This window comes from Coffea arabica, chromosome 11e (genome assembly GCF_036785885.1).
Source record: "Coffea arabica cultivar ET-39 chromosome 11e, Coffea Arabica ET-39 HiFi, whole genome shotgun sequence".
Lineage (NCBI taxonomy): Eukaryota > Viridiplantae > Streptophyta > Magnoliopsida > Gentianales > Rubiaceae > Coffea > Coffea arabica.
This window is the reverse complement of record NC_092331.1, coordinates 37,213,521-37,239,788: the sequence shown is the minus strand read 5'-3', so window position 1 is coordinate 37,239,788 and position 26,268 is coordinate 37,213,521.

Sequence of the window (26,268 nt, the reverse complement as noted above, 5' to 3'; positions counted from 1 at the left end):
TGCTTACAAAATTTCAACTAAATCGGAGCAACATAACCTGTGAAAAGACCAAAATACCCTCGCTGCCCTAGGATGTTTCCAGTGATCCGTTTTAGACAGTTCATCCATTTGGCTGTGTTTATTCACTATGATCCGTGTAGATTTAGACATTTTCCAAAACATGAAAGTTTTAGTACTCTGTCTTAGCTTTTAAACGCCTCAAAGATCACCTTAAACTGACTTTGGTAGCCTGAGATATGACCATTTCAATGTAGTGCGGTTGATTAGCCGATTTGTGGGAACCTGGTTCGATGAACTGGGAATTTGACTAGGTTACACTGGAAATTGGACTAAGTGATCTTCATGAACATTGTAGCTCTATGTCTTAGCTTCGGAATGGTATAAGTTGCACACCAATCCGATAAGCGTAGCCTCAAATATGTCCTTTCCGCAACAACACGTCAAATCTGTCTTTTGTTAAGTCCATTTCCGCACTTGTTATTAGCTTAAATTTTTGTCCTTGTATTGTCTTGAGCATATTGTGTGAGAACCCGTATTTTTTCCCATTTTCTAGGTTTTATTATTTTTCATGGCTTGTTTTCTGTATTTTCGTGATTAGAAACATTTCGAGATAATTTTAAGGAGCAGATATAGGTTTTAGATGATTTTTCTAGTATCAAATAGATTTTGAGAAATTAAGAGCGTATACCGGACGTGGGACCCACTAGTGCGAGAAGTTCGGAAAAATTCGGCCAACTAGGTTAAGTTTTGAATACTGGAATTAATTTACCAGGTGTTAAGAGATAAGTAGAGGGTGCTAAGTGGATTGGTATAAGAGAGACAAGTTAGGTAAGTATTTAATAAAAGGTGACAAGTGTCACCATTTGAGTGGGTTGACCTTGAAGACCACTATTCATGGTCTTACCAATTGACTAAATAAATCAAAAAACAACCAAAATTTCTCCATATTGCTCTTCATTGTGGCCGGCTCTTTCTCTCAAAAAGAAAGGAAGAAACTCTTCAAGTTTTGCTTCCATTTAGCTCAAATCCATCCAACCAACCATTGAAACTTGCAATTTCTCCATAAAACCTCTTCAATTAGTGTTAGTGAGTTGATTTGTGAAGTTATTTGGAAAGCTAGGAGGACCTATTGCTCTCTCTCTCTTGTTTCTAAGGTGAGTTGTGAAGAACTACTCTCCTCTCTTAATTGATGCTTAAATCATACTTAATGGTAGCATGAGATGCAAGTTTATGGATTATTTCTTGATTTGTGGTTGCAGTGATGAAGTTTTATTATTTTTGGGGATTTTTCTGTTTTAATATGAGCATGATTGTGTGGCTATCTATGATGATTGGAAATGGTATATAATGACTCTAATAGGTGGGAAAAGTGGTTAATTGCAAACAATTGCTGAATTGGAAGAAATTTTGGAAAGTTAGGTTTTGGTTAGGGAACATTCTGCCCGAATTTATAGCTCCTATTTAGAGGCCGAATTGGCCATGGATTAAAACATGAAAGTTGTAGGGAATGACATTTTAGAGGTTCCTGAAAAATTTCAGGTCAATCGGAGTAGTGTAGGATGAGAAAAGTCGAAATTACCCTTGCTGTCCTGGTTTTATCCGAATGTAAGAATTGCGCCTGTAATTGATTGTTTTGGTTAGGAATGCTTCCGAATTGGTTGTTGAGACCTTATGATGAAATTTAGCACTGTTTCTTGGATTTCAGCTGGTTTTGGAATTTCTGGATTTGGACTTGGATAGCCTGATTTATGATGTTTCCGCTAGAATACGTTCTGTGAATCTGTTTTTGTGATTCTGGTGTAGTATTTTACATTTTTGACCTGGTTACACTCGAAACTGGGTTGAGTGACCTTCTGTAATATTGTAGCCCTATCTCTTATCGTCGAAACGGTGGGTCTTGGACCTTCATCCGGTAATCGTAGTGCCTTGGGTGCCATTACCGCAAAAAGAGGTCAAAAACTGTTTTTTTCAGGGCAAAGCTAATTCTATTTCCGGATTTTCTGGTTTCCTCTATTGCTTGTGTATGTTTAGGGAACCCTGTTTTGGTGGTATGTAGAATTGGTTTATGACTTGTAATCGAGTCTTATTGTGTTTCTTTGAATAGTTTAGGGCTTGACTTTCATATCCGGTCATTTCCTAGCTAAATTTCGTACTTGAATGCCATTAAGCCTAGTGAACAGCTTTTGGGAATGAGATTATTTTTGTATGAACTGTTGGGACTGATTTGAGGAAATAATGAAGCCATGATGGCTGGAAAATAGGTAAACACAAGGGATATGCTGCCGAAATTTTTCTTGAAGGCTAGTTGGATTTACTTGTGATTTGAACGAAGGGCTTTTGGGTTGTTTGAGCCTAGGTCTTCATGTTACCTTTTCATTACCAAAAATCATGTTTTGCACCCTTGCTTTAGTAAGTGTTTGGCGAGGCATACGACTGGTAGTCGAACCTCACATGTGCATTCTGTATACTCGATTTTGAAAGTGGAACCTTCAATTGTTTTCCTTGGATTATTTTAGGGTTTCTTGGTAATTAAAGCTCTCTTTTGGGAGGTATCTGCACTGACCCTGGTGAGTGTACTACTCACTTGTGTGTTACTATATGGCTTTGATACTTGAACTTGATGAGTTAAATGTTTATTGTATCATTGATATTGATTGAAGTGAGGGTGTACTTTATCACTCTCACCTATTTCTCCTGTTATTGGAATGTTACAAGAAATGTTACATGAAATGAAAAGTACTTGACTTGGTGGCGTTTGGACGAGTATCCAACGACCATGCTTGTTACCATTGAGCTCAACCCCATTGGTAATTGATTGAATCGAGTCGGCAAGGGCTTGGTCGTGACAATTAATGAGCCTTGGGTAAAGTTATAAGGAATCTTGTAGTATGAGAGACTCTCGATTCCGGTATACTCGAGTAATACCACAGTGCAAGTGTTTGGAGTTCGGGCCCGGTAGGGGGATGTTAGGTGGAAGGAGTGGGAGTTAAGTGAAGTCTACGGTTGGTTACTTTTAAACATTGACGGAGAGTCAATGCGAAGATGATCTGATCAAGAATGCAAATGAGGAAAAATGGCTCTTGAGATTCGTCCGTATCCTTTTATCATCATTATTGATGTGTGTTTTATTTACCTTTGATGACTTGGAATGAAAAGCTTGATGCCTATATGAACTTGGTTGCTTGAGTAGTATTATCTCACTGGGCAACTAGCTCACCCCGTTCCTTTTGTTTTCCTTACAGGAATCTGACTGCTTATGGAATGACTTTTGATAATTGGTTGCCGAATGAACTAACAGAATATCCCGTTTGTATAGTTTATGAGTTGAAACCCTACATGTGCCATTGGGGCAGTTTTCACTTTTATTATGGCAACCGTACCTGTATTAATTTTTGAGTACCTTTCATATTCCATTTTGGCTTGTAAACGCTGAATTTGATGTTGTATATGTATCTTTGATGTATGGTTGGGTTCTGACGGGTCGGTTACTATTCATGGCCGACTCCGGATTTCTTATATATTTTTTTTTGGGTTATTTTGCCATTGTGACTTGTTTAAGCGCGTTATAAGTTCCGGAACGCGATAGACCGCTCTAAACTGCACCGTTAGTCCTGGCGAGAGCTGGGCAGGCAGTCCGCTAACCCTTTGGTTCGCCTTAGGGGAAAGTGGGGCTGTCACAGGTGGTATCAGAGCCACTTCGTGTGGTCTCTGCGCGGAGTGAGCCTAGGGCCAAGTGGTGTTATGGTCCTGCTTTTGGTGAAGGTGTCTAAAAGGGTTAAGTGCTCTTTTGAGCATAAGTTATGAACGGGGCATGTTATAAGTGTAAAACTCTTTATCATGAAACTTGAGGAGGATAGATAAGTATGTCGGGTAGGAATCTTGAATATGAATGATTTACGCTTGGGACCGGCCGGCTCGAGTTGTGAATTATCTTAAATGGGATTCTTGCGCCCGGATACGAAAGAGAGGAGAGTTTAGGTTAGAAAGAATTGGGCGAACTAGAAATTGTGATTCTATGGATGACTTTGTATGTACCTGACTGACTGTTATGTATACTTGTTGATCCTGTTATGTGTTCTCTGTATATGTGTTATGTGTTTAAATGCTCTATGAGGGAGTTGAGTAGTTAATTGTTCTTGTTTACTTGTTCCTGTTTAGTGCTGCGAAAAAGAGGGGTTAGGTGCCCTTTAACAGTATATTTATTTTGTGACCTAGATCGATTTAGATTTTATGGAAGGCACACGTTGTGGACGGGGGCGTGGGCGCGGGAATAGGCAACCTACGCCAGACCGGGGTGCTGGGGAAACCTCCTCTGGACCCCATCCTGAACCGAGAGTTGACCCCAATGTACAGATAGCTGCCGCTATGCAGCAAATGACAAACCTGCTGGCACAAATGGTGCAACAACAAGGCCAGAATCCAAACCCTAATCCAGGAAACCCTGGAAACCCTGGCAATCATGTTGAGAGCGAAGACAGAGCTCTTGAACGATTTCAAAAGTTTGCTCCACCTAAGTTTATTGGGGGGCCAGATCCGGATGTTGCCGAGAGATGGCTCGAAAAGATGGTGAATATTTTCGCTGCCCTGCAGTATACCGAAGAACGGCAGGTGACTTTCGCCGTTTTCCAGCTAGAAGGGGCGGCCCGCTCCTGGTGGAATGTCATTCGGCAAATATGGGAGCGGGAACAAACGCCCAGGACTTGGGTAAATTTTATGAAAGAGTTTAACGTGAAATTCTACCCTCCTCTGGTTCAGGAGAGGAAGGAAGATGAGTTCATCCGACTCCGCCAAGGAGCTCAATCAGTGGAGGAATACGAGAGCCAGTTCACCCGCCTGTCCAAATTTGCGCCTGAGTTGATTGTGACGGAGCAACGGCGAATTAGCCGTTTTATCAAGGGCCTAAACGTGGAGATTCAGAAGGACCTCGCAGTGGCTCAAATCAATGCTTTTAGCGAGGCCGTTGAGAAGGCCCAACGGGTAGAGAGTGCCAGATTGCAAGTAAGAAACTTCCAGGCGAAAAAGCGAGGATTTCCTGGAAGTAGTTCGGGGCAGGGGAATGAGAGTACCCCTTCCAAGTTTGGGCGAGGAACTGGAGAAGAAAGGATGTCGGGAGTGTCGCGAGAGAGCCCGTCACGAGGCGGCCAAGTGGGGAGAGGCCAGAGAGGAGGCTCGGCTTCTGCAGCACGCGGACCTTGCAGGTATTGCGGAAAGCCAAACCACTCGGATGACAATTGCTAGAAGAATGAGGGAAAATGTTTGCGCTGTGGAAGTGCAAACCATCAGCTCGCCACTTGTCCAGTCCTATCACGAGATGGAAAGGGGAGTCAGCAATCGACGAAAACTACTTCCGAACCGGCCAAGGTGGAAAGGACCAAATCCAAGGTAGCGGCTCGAGTGTATTCACTGGAGCCACAACAGGTCCCCGATTCTCCTGAAATTGAGGAAGGTATGATTTTGGTATTCCACCGATTTACGAAAATCTCAGTAGATCCCGGTATTACTCATGCATTTGTCAACCCCAATTTTGATGGACGAAATAGATACCACGCCTGCTTGTCTACCCTACGACCTGGAAGTAGTATTCCTATGGGGAAATCATCGTGTGAGCATTGGTATGGTTTGTAAGGATCGCAGCGTTTGGGTAGGAGAGAGAATAGTGTCCACGCGGAAAAAAAAAGAGAAGAAAAAAAAAGGGGGTGGAAAAAAATTATGGGATAGAAAAGGCTACCTGGGAGGTGAAAAGGGAATACCCTGAGCTGTTTGTGAACCAAGGTGAGAAATTTCGAGGGCGAAATTCTTTTAAGGGGGAAAGAGTGTGAGAACCCGTATTTTTTCCCATTTTCTAGGTTTTATTATTTTTCATGGCTTGTTTTCTGTATTTTCGTGATTAGAAACATTTCGAGATAATTTTAAGGAGCAGATATAGGTTTTAGATGATTTTTCTAGTATCAAATAGATTTTGAGAAATTAAGAGCGTATACCGGACGTGGGACCCACTAGTGCGAGAAGTTCGGAAAAATTCGGCCAACTAGGTTAAGTTTTGAATACTGAAATTAATTTACCGGGTGTTAAGAGATAAGTAGAGGGTGCTAAGTGGATTGGTATAAGAGAGACAAGTTAGGTAAGTATTTAATAAAAGGTGACAAGTGTCACCATTTGAGTGGGTTGACCTTGAAGACCACTATTCATGGTCTTACCAATTGACTAAATAAATCGAAAAACAACCAAAATTTCTCCATTTTGCTCTTCATTGTGGCCGGCTCTTTCTCTCAAAAAGAAAGGAAGAAACTCTTCAAGTTTTGCTTCCATTTAGCTCAAATCCATCCAACCAACCATTGAAACTTGCAATTTCTCCATAAAACCTCTTCAATTAGTGTTAGTGAGTTGATTTGTGAAGTTATTTGGAAAGCTAGGAGGACCTATTGCTCTCTCTCTCTTGTTTCTAAGGTGAGTTGTGAAGAACTACTCTCCTCTCTTAATTGATGCTTAAATCATGCTTAATGGTAGCATGAGATGCAAGTTTATGGATTATTTCTTGATTTGTGGTTGTAGTGATGAAGTTTTATTATTTTTGGAGATTTTTCTGTTTTAATATGAGCATGATTGTGTGGCTATCTATGATGATTGGAAATGGTATATAATGACTCTAAGAGGTGGGAAAAGTGGTTAATTGCAAACAATTGCTGAATTGGAAGAAATTTTGGAAAGTTAGGTTTTGGTTAGGGAACATTCTGCCCGAATTTATAGCTCCTAGTTAGAGGCCGAATTGGCCATGGATTAAAACATGAAAGTTGTAGGGAATGACATTTTAGAGGTTTCTGAAAAATTTCAGGTCAATCGGAGTAGTGTAGGATGAGAAAAGTCGAAATTACCCTTGCTGTCCTGGTTTTATCCGAATGTAAGAATTGCGCCTGTAATTGATTGTTTTGGTTAGGAATGCTTCTGAATTGGTTGTTGAGACCTTCTGATGAAATGTAGCACTGTTTCTTAGCTTTCATCTGGTTTTGTAATTTCTGGATTTGGACTTGGATAGCCTGATTTATGATGTTTCCGCTAGAATGCGTTCTGTGAATCTGTTTTTGTGATTCTGGTGTAGTATTTTACATTTTGGACCTGGTTACACTCGAAACTGGGTTGAGTGACCTTCTGTAATATTGTAGCCCTATCTCTTAGCTTCGAAACGGTGGGTCTTGGACCTTCATCCGGTAATCGTAGTGCCTTGGGTGCCATTACCGCAAAAAGAGGTCAAAAACTGTTTTTTTCAGGGCAAAGCTAATTCTATTTCCAGATTTTCTGGTTTCCTCTATTGCTTGTGTATGTTTAGGGAACCCTGTTTTGGTGGTATGTAGAATTGGTTTATGACTTGTAATCGAGTCTTATTGTGTTTCTTTGAATAGTTTAGGGCTTGACTTTCATATCCGGTCATTTCCTAGCTAAATTTCGTACTTGAATGCCATTAAGCCTAGTGAACGGCTTTTGGGAATGAGATTATTTTTGTACGAACTGTTGGGACTGATTTGAGGAAATAATGAAGCCATGATGGCTGGAAATTAGGTAAACACAAGGGATATGCTGCCGAAATTTTTCTTGAAGGCTAGTTGGATTTACTTGTGATTTGAACGAAGGGCTTTTGGGTTGTTTGAGCCTAGGTCTTCATGTTACCTTTTCATTACCAAAAATCATGTTTTGCACCCTTGCTTTAGTAATTATTTGGCGAGGCATACGACTGGTAGTCGAGCCTCACATGTGCATTCTGTATACTCGATTTTGAAAGTGGAACCTTCAATTGTTTTCCTTGGATTATTTTAGGGTTTCTTGGTAATTAAAGCTCTCTTTTGGGAGGTATCTACACTGACCCTGGTGAGTGTACTACTCACTTGTGTGTTACTATATGGCTTTGATACTTGAACTTGATGAGTTAAATGTTTATTGTATCATTGATATTGATTGAAGTGAGGGTGTACTTTATCACTCTCACCTCTTTCTCCTGTTATTGGAATGTTACAAGAAATGTTACATGAAATGAAAAGTACTTGACTTGGTGGCGTTTGGACGAGTATCCAACGACCATGCTTGTTACCATTGAGCTCAACCCCATTGGTAATTGATTGAATCGAGCCGGCAAGGGCTTGGTCGTGACAATTAATGAGCCTTGGGTAAAGTTATAAGGAATCTTGTAGTATGAGAGACTCTCGATTCCGGTATACTCGAGTAATACCACAGTGCAAGTGTTTGGAGTTCGGGCCCGGTAGGGGGATGTTAGGTGGAAGGAGTGGGAGTTAAGTGAAGTCTACGGTTGGTTACTTTTAAACATTGACGGAGAGTCAATGCGAAGATGATCTGATCAAGAATGCAAACGAGGAAAAAGGGCTCTTGAGAGCCGTCCGTATCCTTTTATCATCATTATTGATGTGTGTTTTATTTACCTTTGATGACTTGGAATGAAAAGCTTGATGCCTATATGAACTTGGTTGCTTGAGTAGTATTATCTCACTGGGCAACTAGCTCACCCCGTTCCTTTTGTTTTCCTTACAGGAATCTGACTGCTTATGGAATGACTTTTGATAATTGGTTGCCGAATGAACTAACAGAATATCCCTTATGTATAGTTTATGAGTTGAAACCCTACATGTGCCTTTGGGGCCGTTTTCACTTTTATTATGGCAACCGTACCTGTATTAATTTTTGAGTACCTTTCATATTCCATTTTGGCTTGTAAACGCTGAATTTGATGTTGTATATGTATCTTTGATGTATGGTTGGGTTCTGACGAGTCGGTTACTATTCATGGCCGACTCCGGATTTCATATATATATATTTTTGGGTTATTTTGCCATTGTGACTTGTTTAAGCGCGTTATAAGTTCCGGAACGCGATAGACCGCTCTAAACTGCACCGTTAGTCCTGGCGAGAGCTGGGCAGGCAGTCCGCTAACCCTTTGGTTCGCCTTAGGGGAAAGTGGGGCTGTCACAGGTGGTATCAGAGCCACTTCGCGTGGTCTCTGCGCGGAGTGAGCCTAGGGCCAAGTGGTGTTATGGTCCTGCTTTTGGTGAAGGTGTCTAAAAGGGTTAAGTGCTCTTTTGAGCATAAGTTATGAACGGGGCATGTTATAAGTGTAAAACTCTTTATCATGAAACTTGAGGAGGATAGATAAGTATGTCGGGTAGGAATCTTGAATATGAATGATTTACGCTTGGGACCGGCCGGCTCGAGTTGTGAATTATCTTAAATGGGATTCTTGCGCCCGGATACGAAAGAGAGGAGAGTTTAGGTTAGAAAGAATTGGGCGAACTAGAAATTGTGATTCTATGGATGACTTTGTATGTACCTGACTGACTGTTATGTATACTTGTTGATCCTATTATGTGTTCTCTGTATATGTGTTATGTGTTTAAATGCTCTATGAGGGAGTTGAGTAGTTAATTGTTCTTGTTTACTTGTTCCTATTTAGTGCTGCGAAAAAGAGGGGTTAGGTGCCCTTTAACAGTATATTTATTTTGTGACCTAGATCGACTTAGATTGTATGGAAGGCACACGTAGTGGACGGGGGCGTGGGCGCGGGAATAGGCAACCTACGCCAGACCGGGGTGCTGGGGAGACCTCCTCTGGACCCCATCCTGAACCGAGAGTTGACCCCAATGTACAGATAGCTGCCGCTATGCAGCAAATGACAAACCTGCTGGCACAAGTGGTGCAACAACAAGGCCAGAATCCAAACCCTAATCCAGGAAACCCTGGAAACCCTGGCAATCATGTTGAGAGCGAAGACAGAGCACTTGAACGATTTCAAAAGTTTGCTCCACCCAAGTTTATTGGGGGGCCAGATCCGGATGTTGCCGAGAGATGGTTCGAAAAGATGGTCAATATTTTCGCTGCCCTGCACTATACCGAAGAACGGCAGGTGACTTTTGCTGTTTTCCAGCTAGAAGGGGCGGCCCGCTCCTGGTGGAATGTCATTCGGCAAAAATGGGAGCGGGAACAAACGCCCAGGACTTGGGTAAATTTTATGAGAGAGTTTAACGTGAAATTCTTCCCTCCTCTGGTTCAGGAGAGGAAGGAAGATGAGTTCATCCGACTCTGCCAAGGAGCTCAATCAGTGGCGGAATACGAGCGCCAGTTCACCCGCCTGTCCAAATTTACGCCTGAGTTGATTGTGACGGAGCAACGGCGAATTAGCCGTTTTATCAAGGGCCTAAACGTGGAGATTCAGAAGAACCTCGCAGTGGCACAAATCAATGCTTTTAGCGAGGCCGTTGAGAAGGCCCATCGGGTAGAGAGTGCCAGATTGCAAGTAAGAAACTTCCAGGCGAAAAAGCGAGGATTTCCTGGAAGTAGTTCGGGGCAGGGGAATGAGAGTACCCCTTCCAAGTTTGGGCGAGGAACTGGAGAAGAAAGGATGCCGGGAGTGTCGCGAGAGAGCCCGTCACGAGACGGCCAAGTGGGGAGAGGCCAGAGAGGAGGCTCGGCTTCTGCAGCACGCGGACCTTGCGGGTATTGCGGAAAGCCAAACCACTCGGAGGACAATTGCTAGAAGAAGGAGGGAAAATGTTTGCACTGTGGAAGTGCAAACCATCAGCTCGCCACTTGTCCAGTCCTATCACGAGATGGAAAGGGGAGTCAGCAATCGACGAAAACTACTTCCGAACCGGCCAAGGTGGAAAGGACCAAATCCAAGGTAGCGGCTCGAGTGTATTCACTGGAGCCACAACAGGTCCCCGATTCTCCTGAAATTGAGGAAGGTATGATTTTGGTATTCCACCGATTTGCGGAAATCTGAGTAGATCCCGGTATTACTCATGCATTTGTCAACCCCAATTTTGATGGACGAAATAGATACCACGCCTGCTTGTCTACCCTACGACCTGGAAGTAGTATTCCTATGGGGAAATCATCGTGTGAGCATTGGTATGGTTTGTAAGGATCGCAGCGTTTAGGTAGGAGAGAGAATAGTGTCCACGCGGAAAAAAAAAAGAGAAGAAAAAAAAAAGGGGGTGGAAAAAAATTATGGGATAGAAAAGGCTACCTGGGAGGTGAAAAAGGAATACCCTGAGCTGTTTGTGAACCAAGGTGAGAAATTTCGAGGGCGAAATTCTTTTAAGGGGGAAAGAGTGTGAGAACCCGTATTTTTTCCCATTTTCTAGGTTTTATTATTTTTCATGGCTTGTTTTCTGCATTTTCGTGATTAGAAACATTTCGAGATAATTTTAAGGAGCAGATATAGGTTTTAGATGATTTTTCTAGTATCAAATAGATTTTGAGATATTAAGAGCGTATACCGGACGTGGGACCCACTAGTGCGAGAAGTTCGGAAAAATTCGGCCAACTAGGTTAAGATTTGAATACTGGAATTAATTTACCGGGTGTTAAGAGATAAGTAAAGGGTGCTAAGTGGATTGGTATAAGAGAGACAAGTTAGGTAAGTATTTAATAAAAGGTGACAAGTGTCACCATTTGAGTGGGTTGACCTTGAAGACCACTATTCAAGGTCTTACCAATTGACTAAATAAATCAAAAAACAACCAAATTTTCTCCATTTTGCTTTTCATTGTGGCCGGCTCTTTCTCTCAAAAAGAAAGGAAGAAACTCTTCAAGTTTTGCTTCCATTTAGCTCAAATCCATCCAACCAACCATTGAAACTTGCAATTTCTCCATAAAACCTCTTCAATTAGTGTTAGTGAGTTGATTTGTGAAGTTATTTGGAAAGCTAGGAGGACCTATTGCTCTCTCTCTCTTGTTTCTAAGGTGAGTTGTGAAGAACTACTCTCCTCTCTTAATTGATGCTTAAATCATGCTTAATGGTAGTATGAGATGCAAGTTTATGGATTATTTCTTGATTTGTGGTTGTAGTGATGAAGTTTTATTATTTTTGGGGATTTTTTCTGTTTTAATATGAGCATGATTGTGTGGCTATCTATGATGATTGGAAATGGTATATAATGACTCTAAGAGGTGGGAAAAGTGGTTAATTGCAAACAATTGCTGAATTGGAAGAAATTTTGAAAAGTTAGGTTTTGGTTAGGGAACATTCTGCCCGAATTTATAGCTCCTAGTTAGAGGCCGAATTGGCCATGGCTTAAAACATGAAAGTTGTAGGGAATGACATTTTAGAGGTTCCTACAAAATTTCAGGTCAATCGGAATAGTGTAGGATGCAAAAATTCGAAATTACCCTTGCTATCCTGGTTTTATCCGAATGTAAGAATTGCGCCTGTAATTGTTTGTTTTGGTTAGGTATGCTTCCGAATTGGTTGTTGAGGCCTTCTGATGAAATGTATCCCTGTTTCTTATATTTCAGCTGGTTTTGGAATTTCTGGATTTGGACTTGGATAGCCTGATTTATGATGTTTCCGCTAGAATACGTTCTGTGAATCTGTTTTTGTGATTCTGGTGTAGTATTTTACATTTTTGACCTGGTTACACTCGAAACTGGGTTGAGTGACCTTCTGTAATATTGTAGCCCTATCTCTTAGCTTAGAAACGGTGGGTCTTTCACCTTCATCCGGTAATCGTAGTGCCTTGGGTACCATTACCGTAAAAAGAGGTCAAAACTGTTTTTTTCAGGGCAAAGCTAATTCTATTTCCGGATTTTCTGGTTTCCTCTATTGCTTGTGTATGTTTAGGGAACCCGGTTTTGGTGGTATGTAGAATTGGTTTATGACTTCTAATCGAGTCTTATTGTGTTTCTTTGAATAGTTTAGGGCTTGACTTTCATATCCGGTCATTTCCTAGCTAAATTTCGTACTTGAATGCCATTAAGCCTAGTGAACGGCTTTTGGGAATGAGATTATTTTTGTACGAACTGTTGGGACTGATTTGAGGAAATAATGAAGCCATGATGGCTGGAAAATAGGTAAACACAAGGGATATGCTGCCGAAATGTTTCTTGAAGGCTAGTTGGATTTACTTGTGATTTGAACGAAGGGCTTTTGGGTTGTTTGAGCCTAGGTCTTCATGTTACCTTTTCATTACCAAAAATCATGTTTTGCACCCTTGCTTTAGTAATTATTTGGCGAGGCATACGACTGGTAGTCGAGCCTCACATGTGCATTCTGTATACTCGATTTTGAAAGTGGAACCTTCAATTGTTTTCCTTGGATTATTTTAGGGTTTCTTGGTAATTAAAGCTCTCTTTTGGGAGGTATCTGCACTGACCCTGGTGAGTGTACTACTCACTTGTGTGTTACTATATGGCTTTGATACTTGAACTTGATAAGTTAAATGTTTATTGTATCATTGATATTGATTGAAGTGAGGGTGTACTTTATCACTCTCACCTATTTCTCCTGTTATTGGAATGTTACATGAAATGAAAAGTACTTGACTTGGTGGCGTTTGGACGAGTATCCAACGACCATGCTTGTTACCATTGAGCTCAACCCCATTGGTAATTGATTGAATCGAGCCGGCAAGGGCTTGGTCGTGACAATTAATGAGCCTTGGGTAAAGTTATAAGGAATCTTGTAGTATGAGAGACTCTCGATTCCGGTATACTCGAGTAATACCACAGTGCAAGTGTTTGGAGTTCGGGCCCGGTAGGGGGATGTTAGGTGGAAGGAGTGGGAGTTAAGTGAAGTCTACGGTTGGTTACTTTTAAACATTGACGGAGAGTCAATGCGAAGATGATCTGATCAAGAATGCAAACGAGGAAAAATGGCTCTTGAGAGCCGTCCGTATCCTTTTATCATCATTATTGATGTGTGTTTTATTTACCTTTGATGACTTGGAATGAAAAGCTTGATGCCTATATGAACTTGGTTGCTTGAGTAGTATTATCTCACTGGGCAACTAGCTCACCCCGTTCCTTTTGTTTTCCTTACAGGAATCTGACTGCTTATGGAATGACTTTTGATAATTGGTTGCCGAATGAACTAACAGAATATCCCTTTTGTATAGTTTATGAGTTGAAACCCTATATGTGCCTTTGGGGCCGTTTTCACTTTTATTATGGCAACCGTACCTGTATTAATTTTTGAGTACCTTTCATATTCCATTTTGGCTTGTAAACGCTGAATTTGATGTTGTATATGTATCTTTGATGTATGGTTGGGTTCTGACGGGTCGGTTACTATTCATGGCCGACTCCGGATTTCATATTTTTTTTTATTTTAGGTTATTTTGCCATTGTGACTTGTTTACGCGCGTTATAAGTTCCGAAACGCGATGGACCGCTCTAAACTGCACCGTTAGTCCTGGCGAGAGCTGGGCAGGCAGTCCGCTAACCCTTTGGTTCGCCTTAGGGGAAAGTGGGGCTGTCACATATTGAGTGGTTGTTTATGTTGTGTGTAATGTTGGGATTGATTGAGGAAAACAACGAAGCCATAAATGGCTGGAAAATAGGTAAATACAAAGGGTGTGCTGCCCAAATTTTCGCTCAAGGACTAATTTTCTATTTGAACTTGTATATTTTCGTTTGGCAAATACTATGACCATTTTTTCCATATTAAAACATGGTCCTTCATCAATTGGAAACTCCAAATGTTTGTTTACTCTTACCAAATAAAGAGAAGTGGTTTAGGGTTTTTTTTGGGTACTTTGTTCTCCTTTTTACATGAATTTCATTAAGACCTTTAGTTTTTAAAATCTACTTGAATATGAGATGATTTTGAACCATATAAACGATTCCGAAAACAGTATTTCTTAGCCTATCTAGTTGGATTCCGACTTGTCTTTGATTCAAGTGTTTTCATTGGAAAATTTTATAATCCCTTTTGAGTTTGGTTTTACATTTGGTCTATGAAACCCTAATTATTTTGTCTACAGGTCTAAATGTCCCCGTTTCACTTTAAATACTTAATTGTTTATGTTAGATGAGCTGTAATATTTTGTTTCATTAACTTTAGGTTTTCTCGGTGACTAGGGATAATATCCGGAAGGATATTTTGCAAGTTGCTTTGCGTACATAGGTGAGTGTTCCTTGTTTGCTATATTATTCTTGACTCCATGACTTGTGTTATTGTTTGATAACGTGTTAAGTACTTTCAATGATTTTTCAAAACAAGTTTTCTAGGCGAGCGTGTACTTTATCGCGCTCGACCTAAATGAAACGTGAAATTTTCAATGATTTAATGATTGCTACATTAGTTGCGCATGATGTAAGCCTTTTGGCTGAATTGGGCCCTGCCCTTCATTACCGATCGACTCGAGCCAAAAGCAGACTCGGTCGGGCGATATGGTTACCCTGGGTGAATTTGGTATACTCGAGTATTACCTTGTAGTGCGGACAACGTCCGGATGGGTGGAGCCTGGCCAACGGCCGGGAAAGGGGTGAATTAACGAACGAAAGAACAAACGAGGGATTTTACTTACAAAAATGCATTTTTAAATGATTTGAGGAATAAGGGGAAATGTCAGGAGAACGAACAAACGAACAAATGGCTCCCTGTGAGCCCGTATCCTTTTAATGTATGTGTTACTATCGCTTTCCATTCTAAATGTTTCTTGAATTAATGATATTCTATGTTTAATGTATTGGTTGCTTGTTGGATTATGTGTTCGGAACCTCACTGAGCTTCTAGCTCACCCCTTTAGTTTGTTTTCCTTAACAGGAGAAGGCGAACAAGGACAAGAGCTCGGTTTAGACTAGCCTAGACTAGTTTCTGATTTTGTAATGGTTCTCGCCCTAGTGCTTGGCACGGGCTGGATGTGTGGTGAACTGAGAACCTTTGTATATTCGATGTTTGTACTCCCTTTTGAGATAGTAATGTACATAAGTTTTGCGTTTGGTTATGGATTGTCGTTATATTTATTCTTGGGATTTATTCGGTTTTAATTAACGACTGAAGTGAACGACTGATTCCCAGCAAGAGCTGGGCAGGCAGTCCGCCGAACCCTCTGGTTCGCCTTAAGGGGAGGTGGGGCCGTCACAGGTCTAGTGACTTGAGACTCTATAGAACTTAGGAGTCCTCGGCTCTAATCCCCTTACTCTTTTCCCGCTTCTTAACCCATCTCTCCCCTGCTAGAAAATTTTCAAAAAAAAGTATAAGAGGAACTTCTTACAATTTGTAAAACAATAGCCTGTTAATTCTTTTACTTTTAATTTCATAGTATTTATTCTACTATCTAATGGTACTACTTGTAGTAATCTTTTGAACAGCATAGAGTCTTCGTATCATTTTTTTTAGTATGTATGCACTCTTATAAATTCATATTTCATAGGTTACTTTATCATCATTAATCTAACCTAAAACGATGAAATTTTAAGGTCTATATAGGTAAGATGTAGTTTTATCATATTTGGTAGTAACATTAGTCCAACAATTTTTTGTACATTTTGCCACTTATATATTGTCAATACTTTATGATCATTCATCCAACATAAGGTGATGACTCTTTGAGGTTATATTTTGGTAAGAAATTGTTTTTACCATATTTAATTGTACAACTAGCCAAATAGTAGTGTCTTTGCTTTCATGCATAGCACTACACCGCAAATTTGTTCAATGGCGGGTAATTTAGATCTTTTGGTGGATAATGTGACAGCCTCACTTTCCCCTAAGACGAACCAAAGGGTTTGGCGAACCGCCTACCCAACTCTCGCTGGGGCTCACTTGTGACAGCCCCACTTTCCCCTAAGGCGAACCAAAGGGGTTAGCGGACTGCCTGCCCAACTCTCGCCAGTACTAACGAGACAGTTAAACACGATCTAAAACGTTCCGAAAAATAAAAGCGCGCTCAAACAAGTCAAAATCACAAAATTAAAAAAATGAAAATCGGAGCCGAACATGAATAGTGTCGGCCACGTCAGAATCCGGCCGGAATCAGGCCAGAGAGCAACTGGCCGGATACCATTTTTTCCAGGGCAATCCGGCTAAGTTCTGGCCGGATTCGCCCTTGACCTTTCCCGCCAAAAATTTTTCTTTCGCCGTTTGAAGTCTGAATCTGTCCGAAAGCCAACCAAACATAAACAACCATGTAAACCGTGAAATTAAACATTTACGAGTCAAAATAGCACATAAATATTGCCAACCATGTTTGTACAAATAAAGGTTTCAAATTTACAACTCAAAAGAGATGTTGGATCACAATACACTTAGGGTTTCCATTCATTGAGGAGCTATACAAAATGTTAAGCTAGCTCGACTCGGCAATGAAAAAGTATAGTCTTCCAAAAGGTGTTCAAATCCCTGTAAGAAAAAATAAAAGTAATAGAATGAGCTTTCGCTCAATGAGGTACCATCACTCAAGCAATGAAATTAATATAAGCACAAGGCCAATCAAACCAAATTCATTCAAAGTGGAGTTCACTACTACCAAACCAAACCAAGAAAAGGATACGGGCAGCTCTCAAGAGCCCTGAGCCCTTTTCCTCGCTTGCCATACTTGATCTCACCTCGTTGACTCTTCGTCAACGTTTAAGGAATAACTAATACCGTAGACCCCACTTTCTCCAATTCCTTCCACCTCACATACCCCTACCGAGCCCAAAGTCCAATCAGTTCAGAAATGGTAATACTCGAGTATATCGGAATCAAGAGTCTCATACTCAAGGATTCCACACAACAGTCCCTATGGCTCGTCAATTTTTATGACCAAGTCCTTGCTAGCTCGATTCAATTTACCACCAATGGGTTGAGCTCAGTGATGACAGTAGAGGTCGTTGCATACACATCCAAACGACACCAGTTCACGTATATTCAAGTGTCATTCCATATATACAGTAAACAGTCACTTAAGACATAAGGTGCGAGAGTGATAAAGTACACCCTCGTCCCAATCAATTTCAACAGTAAACACAGGCATTCAAGTCATAGATTTCAAGTATATCAAAGCCATGAAGTAACAATCATGTGAGTAGTACACTCACCAATCAAACAAAAGGGAGTTTCACAAATTTCCACCTGATGAGTGTCTTGAATCCACGTCACGCCCTAAAACATTCAAGCAAGTACAATGAGATTCGATAATGAGCCATAAATCCGAACCACACATCATTAATGTACAACCGTAACAACTTGCAAGTAATATAAAATACACTTGGTGCTAAAGGTTTAGACAACCCTAGGGTCACCATTTAACCCCTAAAGCACCCCAACTCCAAGAAAATATATGACTCTACAATTTGGACAGCATTTCCCCTTATAATTCAATTTTCCAACCTACCATCATTCACTCAAGTTTCCCAAACACAACCACCACTACCATTACAAGTCCTAGGCTTTCCAATACCACTTATTAGGGTCACAATACCCTTGAAACAAAGCCAATTCAATAGTTCTATAGCCACCCTATAAAAGCCCCAATTACACCCTAAATCTCGAATTTTCCGTACAAAGCGGAAATTTTCCGCAAATAGCTACAATTTACGCACTATAGCTTCATACTAGACCATTCCACACCATCATCTATGGCCAACCAATATAAAACAAATAAAAATAGAAAAATCATGAATAAATATAAAAATTCACCAATCTCTACCAAAAGTCATAAAATCTTACACAAAACCACCTCTATGACTAACACAAGTCATAAATTTCACATTCTCAAAACCAAAGAAGGAATTCCTTAACTACTCACTTTGCAACCTCAAGAAAAGAGCCTACTTAGCACCACTTTCTCCCAAACCTCTTCACCAACAACCTCACTACTACTCAACTAAGGGGTTTTTTGGAGAAATCTTAAGTTTAATCGGTTGGATTGCAAGATTGAGCAAGATTGAGAGCAAAAAATGTTGAAGGTTTCTTTTCTTTTCTTCCTAGAGAGAGCCGGCCAAAGAAGCTTGAATGAAGATGATTTTGGGTCAATTTTGATTAATTGGTAAAGTTAATGAATAGTAGTCAAAGTCCAAGATTAAATCACAAAGTGACACTTGTCACCCTTTTTAATGCGAAGCTATCCTTTTGTTTCTCCCACACCAATCCATTTGGGTAACCTCTAATTATCTTATAACACCTAGTAAATCAATCCTTGTATACAAAACTTAACCTAATTGGTCGAATTTTACCAGACTTTCTGCACTAGCGGGTCCCGCGCCCGGTATACCTTCCTAAAATCTCGTGAACTGACTTATACAAAAAAATGATTTAAAAACCCTATTTACCCATAAAAATAATTGAGAAAATTTTTCCTAATAAGAAAATATAGGAAAGGCATGCAATAAAATAAAATAAAGTCTAGAAAATAAGAAAATTACGAGTTCTCACACTCTCTCCTCCTTAAAAGAATTTCGCCCTCGAAATTTCTCACCTAGATTCACGAACAGTTCAGGATATTTCTTTTGCATTTCTTCTTCCACCTCCCAGGTACCTTCCTCTACCTCATGGTTTCTCCACAATATCTTTACCAAAGGAATTTGTTTGTTTCTTAGCTCCTTAACTTTTCGGTCAAGCAACTGTACAGGTTTCTCTTCGTAGGTAAGGGATTCATCTATTTCAATTTTCTCTGGTTGTAAGATGTGAGACGGGTCAGGATAATACTTTTTAAGCATCGAGACGTGGAAGACGTCATGAATTCTGGATAGACTCGACGGCAGTTCTAGCCGATACGCTACTTTACCCACTCTCTAGAGAATCTTGAAAGGTCCGACGAACCTCGGTTGGAGTTTCTTTCCTCTACTCGCCGTGACGCTTCGTAACGGTGTGACCTAGGAACACACGGTCCCCAACTTCGAACTCAAAATCTTTTCTTCGGTTGTCCTCGTAGCTCTTCTGTCGACTTTGAGTGGTTTGGAGTCGTTGTCGTATCAATTTAACTTTTTCTCGTGCTTCCTCCATCCATGGAATAGTTGCTGGATCTAGCACCTTCCTCTCGCCGACTTCGTTCCAATAGATCGGTGATCGGCATTTTTGCCCATAAAGCGCTTCATATGGAGCCATTTGAATTGACGAATGTTAGCTATTATTATAGGCAAACTGTACTAAGGTCATATGTTGACCCTAGTTACCTCCAAAATCCAAAATACAGGTCCTTTACATATCCTCGAGAGTTTGGATTGTTCGCTCCGATTGTCCATCTGTCTGAGGGTGATAGGTGGTGCTTAAGTTGAGTTTAGTCCCTAGAGTCTCTTGTAATTGCTGCCAAAACCTAGATACGAAGCGGGGATCTCTGTCTGAAACGATGCTCACAGGAACGCCATGTAGCCTCCAATCTCGTCTATGTACACCTGAGCCAATTTGTCCATGGAATACTTTATGTTTACCGGTAGGAAATGAGCCGATTTGGTTAATCGATCGACGATCACCCATACGGCATCGTGTCATTGTTGCATTCACGGCAAACCTGAAACGAAGTCCATTGTGATGTTTTCCCATTTCCATTCGGGTATCTCAAGAGGTTGTAACAAGCCTGATGGTTTTTGATGCTCTGCCTTCACCTGTTGGCAAACGAGACATTTCTACACGTACAGAGCGATTTCCTTCTTCATGTTATCCCACCAATATGCTCCTTTTAGGTCCTGATACATCTTGCTACTACCTGGATGGATCGTATACTTGGACCGATGAGCTTTCTCTAAGATCTCATTTTTAACGTTTCATTTTTAGGCACCACTACTCGGTTTCGGTATTTTAGAATACCCTCGGGACTAAAGTTGAAGTCGGTCGATTCCTCTTTTTCCACCTTCTCTCCCCACTTCCGCACCATCGAATCCTCCTTTTGGGCTTCCTTGATTCGTTCCAGTAGGGTGGATGTTACTTTAATATTACCAAAAACCATCTTATGACTTCCAAGGCAGGGTTTCTACTTACAAATGGATTCTAACAAATCCCACTCCTTGATCATTAACCCCGCTACTTGAGCCTTTCGACTTAAAGCATCGGCCACCATGTTCGCTTTTCCCAGATGGTAGTTGATAGTGCAGTCGTAGTCCTCTAGAAATTCCATCCATCGTCGTTGCCTCATGTTCAATTCCTTCTGCGAGAAGAGGTATCTAAGGCTCTTATGGTCTAAGTACACCTCGAACATTACCCCGTATAGATAGTGCCTCCATCTTTTCAGAGCGAAAACAATCGCGGCTAACTCAAGATCGTGGGTTGGATAGTTCTGCTCATGGGGTTTCAAATTCCTAGAGGCAAACGATACCACATTCCGGTTCTGCATCAGCACACATCCCAAACCTTCCCGCAACGCGTCGGTGTACACGGTAAACCTGTCTACTCCGTTAGGCAAGACTAGAACTGGCGCCATGGTTAACCTTTTCTTTAGCTCTTGAAAACTCGCTTCGCATTTGGCATCCCACACAAACCGACCATGTTTCTTCGTCAGGTCGGTTAAAGGACTGGCTAGTTTGGAAAAGTCTTTAATGAAACGCAGGTAGTACCCCGCCAAACCTAGGAAGCTACGAATCTCCGTGGGATTTTCTGGCCTCTTCCAATTAATCACGGCCTCTACTTTCGCCGGGTCCACCGAGATGCCCTCTTGGGAAATTACGTGCCCTAAGAAAGAGATTTTCTTCAGCCAAAACTCACACTTACTGAACTTAGCGTACAATTGATGCTTTCTTAGGGTTTGTAAAATGATCCTCAAGTGCTGCTCATGCTCCTCACGCGTCTTGGAGTAAACCAGGATGTCGTCAATAAAGACCACAACAAATCGATCCAAGTAGGGCTTAAAAACCCTATGCATTAAGTCCATGAAGGCGGCAGGGGCATTGGTCAGTCCAAAGGGCATAACTGCGAATTCGTAGTGCCCATATCTCGAGTTGAAAGCAGTTTTCGGGATGTCCTCCTTCCTGATTAACAATTGGTAATACCCCTGCAATTTTGAAAAGACCACCGCTCCTTGCAACTGGTCGAACAACTCATCAATATGGGGCAATGGGTACTTATTTTTAACTGTTACATTGTTCAACCCCCGGTAGTCGATGTACATCCGCAGACTCCCGTCCTTCTTCTTCACAAACAATATAGGGACTCCCCAAGGAGACCCACTCTCTTGAATGAAACCCTGTTCCAAAAGGTCTTGTAATTGCAATTTCAACTCCTTAAGTTCCGCAGGGGCCATTCGATACAGGGTTTTCGAGATGGGCGACGTTCCCGGTAATAGGTCGATTTTGAATTCTATCTCTCTCTCTGGAGGTAGGGCTACTAACTCATCAGGGAATACATCCGGATATTCCTTTACTATGTGCACATCATCTACTTTCAATTTATCGGTGGGTTGTTGATTAGAAAGGCAAAGAACCCTTGTGCCCCTCTACTTAATAGTTTTCTAGTCCGAATGCTCGAAATCAAGGCGGATGAGGCTAACCTACCCCTTATATCCAACCTTAAGGTTGCCTCACCAAGAATGCGTAATTCTACCACCTTTCGTTTGCAATCCAGTTGGGCGTTATACCTGGCTAACTAGTCCATGCCTAAGATTACATCGTACCCCTTAATAGACAGGCTTATCAAATCCCCCAATAATTTTCTCTCTCCTATCTAAACCTCGCAGTCCTTATAAACCATGCTAGTGATCAAACGATGGTCCCCCGTCGGCGTACTAACTTCTAGATCGTAAGGTAAACTAGCAGGTTTTATATCAATGCCACACATGAAATTAGGGTTAACAAATGAATGGGCGGCACTGGGATCTACTAAGACCTTCGCAAAGCGGTGGAATACAGGGATCATACCTTCTACGACCTTGAAAAAGTCAGGGACCTGCTGTGGCACTAACGAGTACACTCGAGCCGCTACCTTGGGTTCGCCCCTTCTCCCTTAACTGGTCCGGAACTGGTCCTTGATGGTTGTTGACCTCCCTTTCCATCTTGTTTTAGAATTGGGCAGGTGGCAAGCTGGTGGTCTGCGCTTCCGCAGCGCAAACACTTTCCTTGCTTCTTCTAGCAGTTGTCCTCTGTGTGGTTTGGCTTTCCGCAATACCCACAAGGTCCACGAGACGCCGAATCCGAACCTCTCTGGAAACCTCCTCCCTGGCTTCTCCCAATTGGGCCACCTCTTGACTGAGCCCCTCTACCTACGCTCGACTGCCTTCCACCTCCGGCTCCTCGTCTGAACTTGGGAGGAGCACTCTTATCCCCCTGCCCTGAACTGCTCCCAAAAAATCTTCGCTTCTTCGCCTGAAAGTTTCTAAAAGGCAAACCCATACACGGGAGAGCATGCTAGTTCCAAATTTTGTTAATTATTAAAATAGAGGGGGACATTAATCTAAATTTCAAAAGTACAAGAAGATGTTACAATAATATTCAAAAGAAGATAGAATTAACGTTTACATTTCCTTATAGATGGGAATCCTAATCTATCAACTTGCATTTCCCTTCTAATTGCCTTTGAGAGGTCTAACTCTTTTGTGTAAATCAAAGAAGATCAAATGACCCACTTTTCATTAGATAAGGCATCAGGAACCTTATTAGATTCACGAAAAGTATGTGAGACATTATCCATCACGTTGGCTATCCGCAAAATCTCTTCCAACCCACGGGACGCCATACTCTCCCGTGTATGGGTTTGCCTTTTAGAAAAATGGTAGTACTATTTTGAGTTTTTTAAATACTTTTTTAGGTATTTGAAAATACTAATATTATAATTTACTTGTCCTTTGGACAATACATTATTTCAATAACATTTGTTACTAGTACATTAAAAAAACTTTTGTTTCAAAACTACTTCATTTTCATTAATACAACAAATGGTGATGAAATCTTGAAAATATTACTTATATAGGAGGGCCAATGAGACTCTAATCTGCTGACTAAAATTGAGGCTATAGAACTTAGAAATCCTATGTTCTAATATCTCTTCCTCCTGCCTTCTTCTTGCTTCTTAACCATCTCTCCCTTGCTAGAAAAAAAAACATAAGAGGAACTTCTTACAATGTGTAAAACATTAGCTTGTTAATTGTTTTACTTTTGCTTTTATAATAGTTATTCTACTATCTGATGATACTGTAGTCTATTAATCTTTTGGACATCAAAGAGTCTTGGTATCTTTTCTTTTTGGTTTGTATACGCTGCTATAAATTCATATTTCTTAATTACTTTATCATCATTAATCCAACCTATAGCAATGAAATTTTGAGGTTTATATATGTAAGATACAGTTTGTAGCATATCTGGTAGTACATTTAAAAAACTTTTGTTTCAAAACTAATTCGTTATCGTTAATGCAACCAATGATGATCAAATCTTGAAAATATTACTTATATAAGAGGGCCGATGAGACTTGGTCTAGTGATTGAAGATGAGACTATAGAACTTAGGAGTCCTCGACTCTAATCCCCCTACTCTCTTCCCACTTATTAAAAAAAATGCATAAGAGGAACTTCTTACGATTTGTAAATCAATAGCCTGTTAATTCTTTTACTTTTACTTTTATAGTATTTTGTCTACTAATTTGGTCTTGTTGTTATAAATTCATATTTCATAATTACTTTGTCATCATTAAACCAGCCTATAGTGATGAAATTTTGAGGTTTATCTAGGCAAGATGTAGTTTTTGTCATGTTCAATAGTACCATTAGTCAAACAATTAGGTACTAAATTTTACCATATTCAATAATGCTATTTTTTATTTTCATAGGACTTCTTTTAATATTTCACAGCACTAATACTATAACTTAATAAATTTTTATTGCTAAAATTATTTAATGATTCATGCGGCACTATTATACTTATTATATTTGTCTTTAATTATTATTTCATGATAATTAATGCAACTACTATGTCTTTCATAATAATATTTATTGTCTATTATGATTTGAATTATTATGACACAACTAATAACATAATATTTAATTTAATTTAATTTTGAATTTTAATTTTTCATTACTACAAAATGAAGTTGCTAGTACCTTTTTTGTAAATGAAATAATACTCTGTGGATCTCTTATAGCAGTTTCCTTTATATTCAATGATATGATGGTGTTAAAAAGTACAATATTCTATTAAAGAAACCGATTAATAAGAAATTAATTTTGTTAATTTGATATCTTATAAGATGTATATGGATATGTCATAAAAAATATAGCAATAACTTGTTATAGCAAGTTATCGCACATTTAGAACAATGTATACCATGTACTAAGCTCTATCTTTACTAAATGATGTGGCAATAATGTATTAGATTTATATTGAGGGAATGGTTCCCTTAAAAACAATAAAGTGACCATAGAATTTCCTATAACATCATTAAAGACTCTCTTGTTGTTCTGTATGTGTAATTCTTTTTCAAGGTTTGGAGTGATCAAGCAACATGTTTGAATTTTGAAAAAAAAAAAGAAATTGTCTAATCTGAGTTAAGTTTGTATACTTTAAATTAGTGGTCTACTAAGTTTTTGATATTTGATCATAAATGATGTTTAGCATGTTCATTGCTTTAGTTTTGTTTTTATAATTTTTTTTAAGTGGGAAGCTTTGAACCTATGACTTCCTTTTAATAATCCCTCCTACCTTACCTTTTTTCATTTTATAAGTGGGAAAATATTCGACTTACAATCCCTTCTACCTTACAACCCAACCCAACCTTCCCCCATGTTCATTGCTTTAGTTAGTTTGTTAACTTATGTCATACGAAAGTGTGACTATTTTTTTCCATAAAATATGTTTTCAACCAGTCTAATGATGATCAAGAGTTTGATTAATGTATTTGTTTCTTATTCCTTAGTATTATGAGATGTTTTGCCATGTTTTGGATTTGTACGTGTTTCAATCTTTTTTTTTAAATTAGTTCTATTTTGTACTAAATTATTAGAAAACCCTAAATTGGATTATATATCAAATCCTAGTTTTTGTATTAATCACAAATTTGAGTTGTGATTCATGTTTGGTATTCTAGAGTGTGTTTTGGTACAAGTAAGTATAGGATTCAATTTATTTTATATAGGTTAAGTAAGTTTAAAAGTTAGAAAACCTCAGACTAGTAAACCCTCTAGTGTTCCAATAGATTAGAAAGCTTAAGTTGGGTTTAAAACCCTAATTTTGTCAATGTTATAAAGGTTGTTGTTTAAGTATTTTTATTATGGAAAAAGTATGATTAAGTGTAGATGATTAAGTTAGTAGGGTGATTAGTAGAGAAATTAAGTAAGATTAATGAGTTTGGATTAGATTAAGTTAATGACCTATGGACTAATTTGCAAATAATTAAATGTTTAAGGACAAGAGTTGATTACATGCAAAGTTGGAGTGTAAGGGCTAAAGAGCAAATTGGGAGCTTTTATGTGATTGGTTGTTAGGAAAAATATCTTCTTAGGCTTTGACTAAGCTTATATTGTAGGATTTGTGAGATAAAGCTAAGAAATAAAAAAAAACAAAATCAAAGAGAGAGAGAGAGGGGGGGAGTTGGCCGAACCTAGAGCAAGAGAAGGAGAAGAAAATTCTTCCAAGTTCATCATTTTTTTA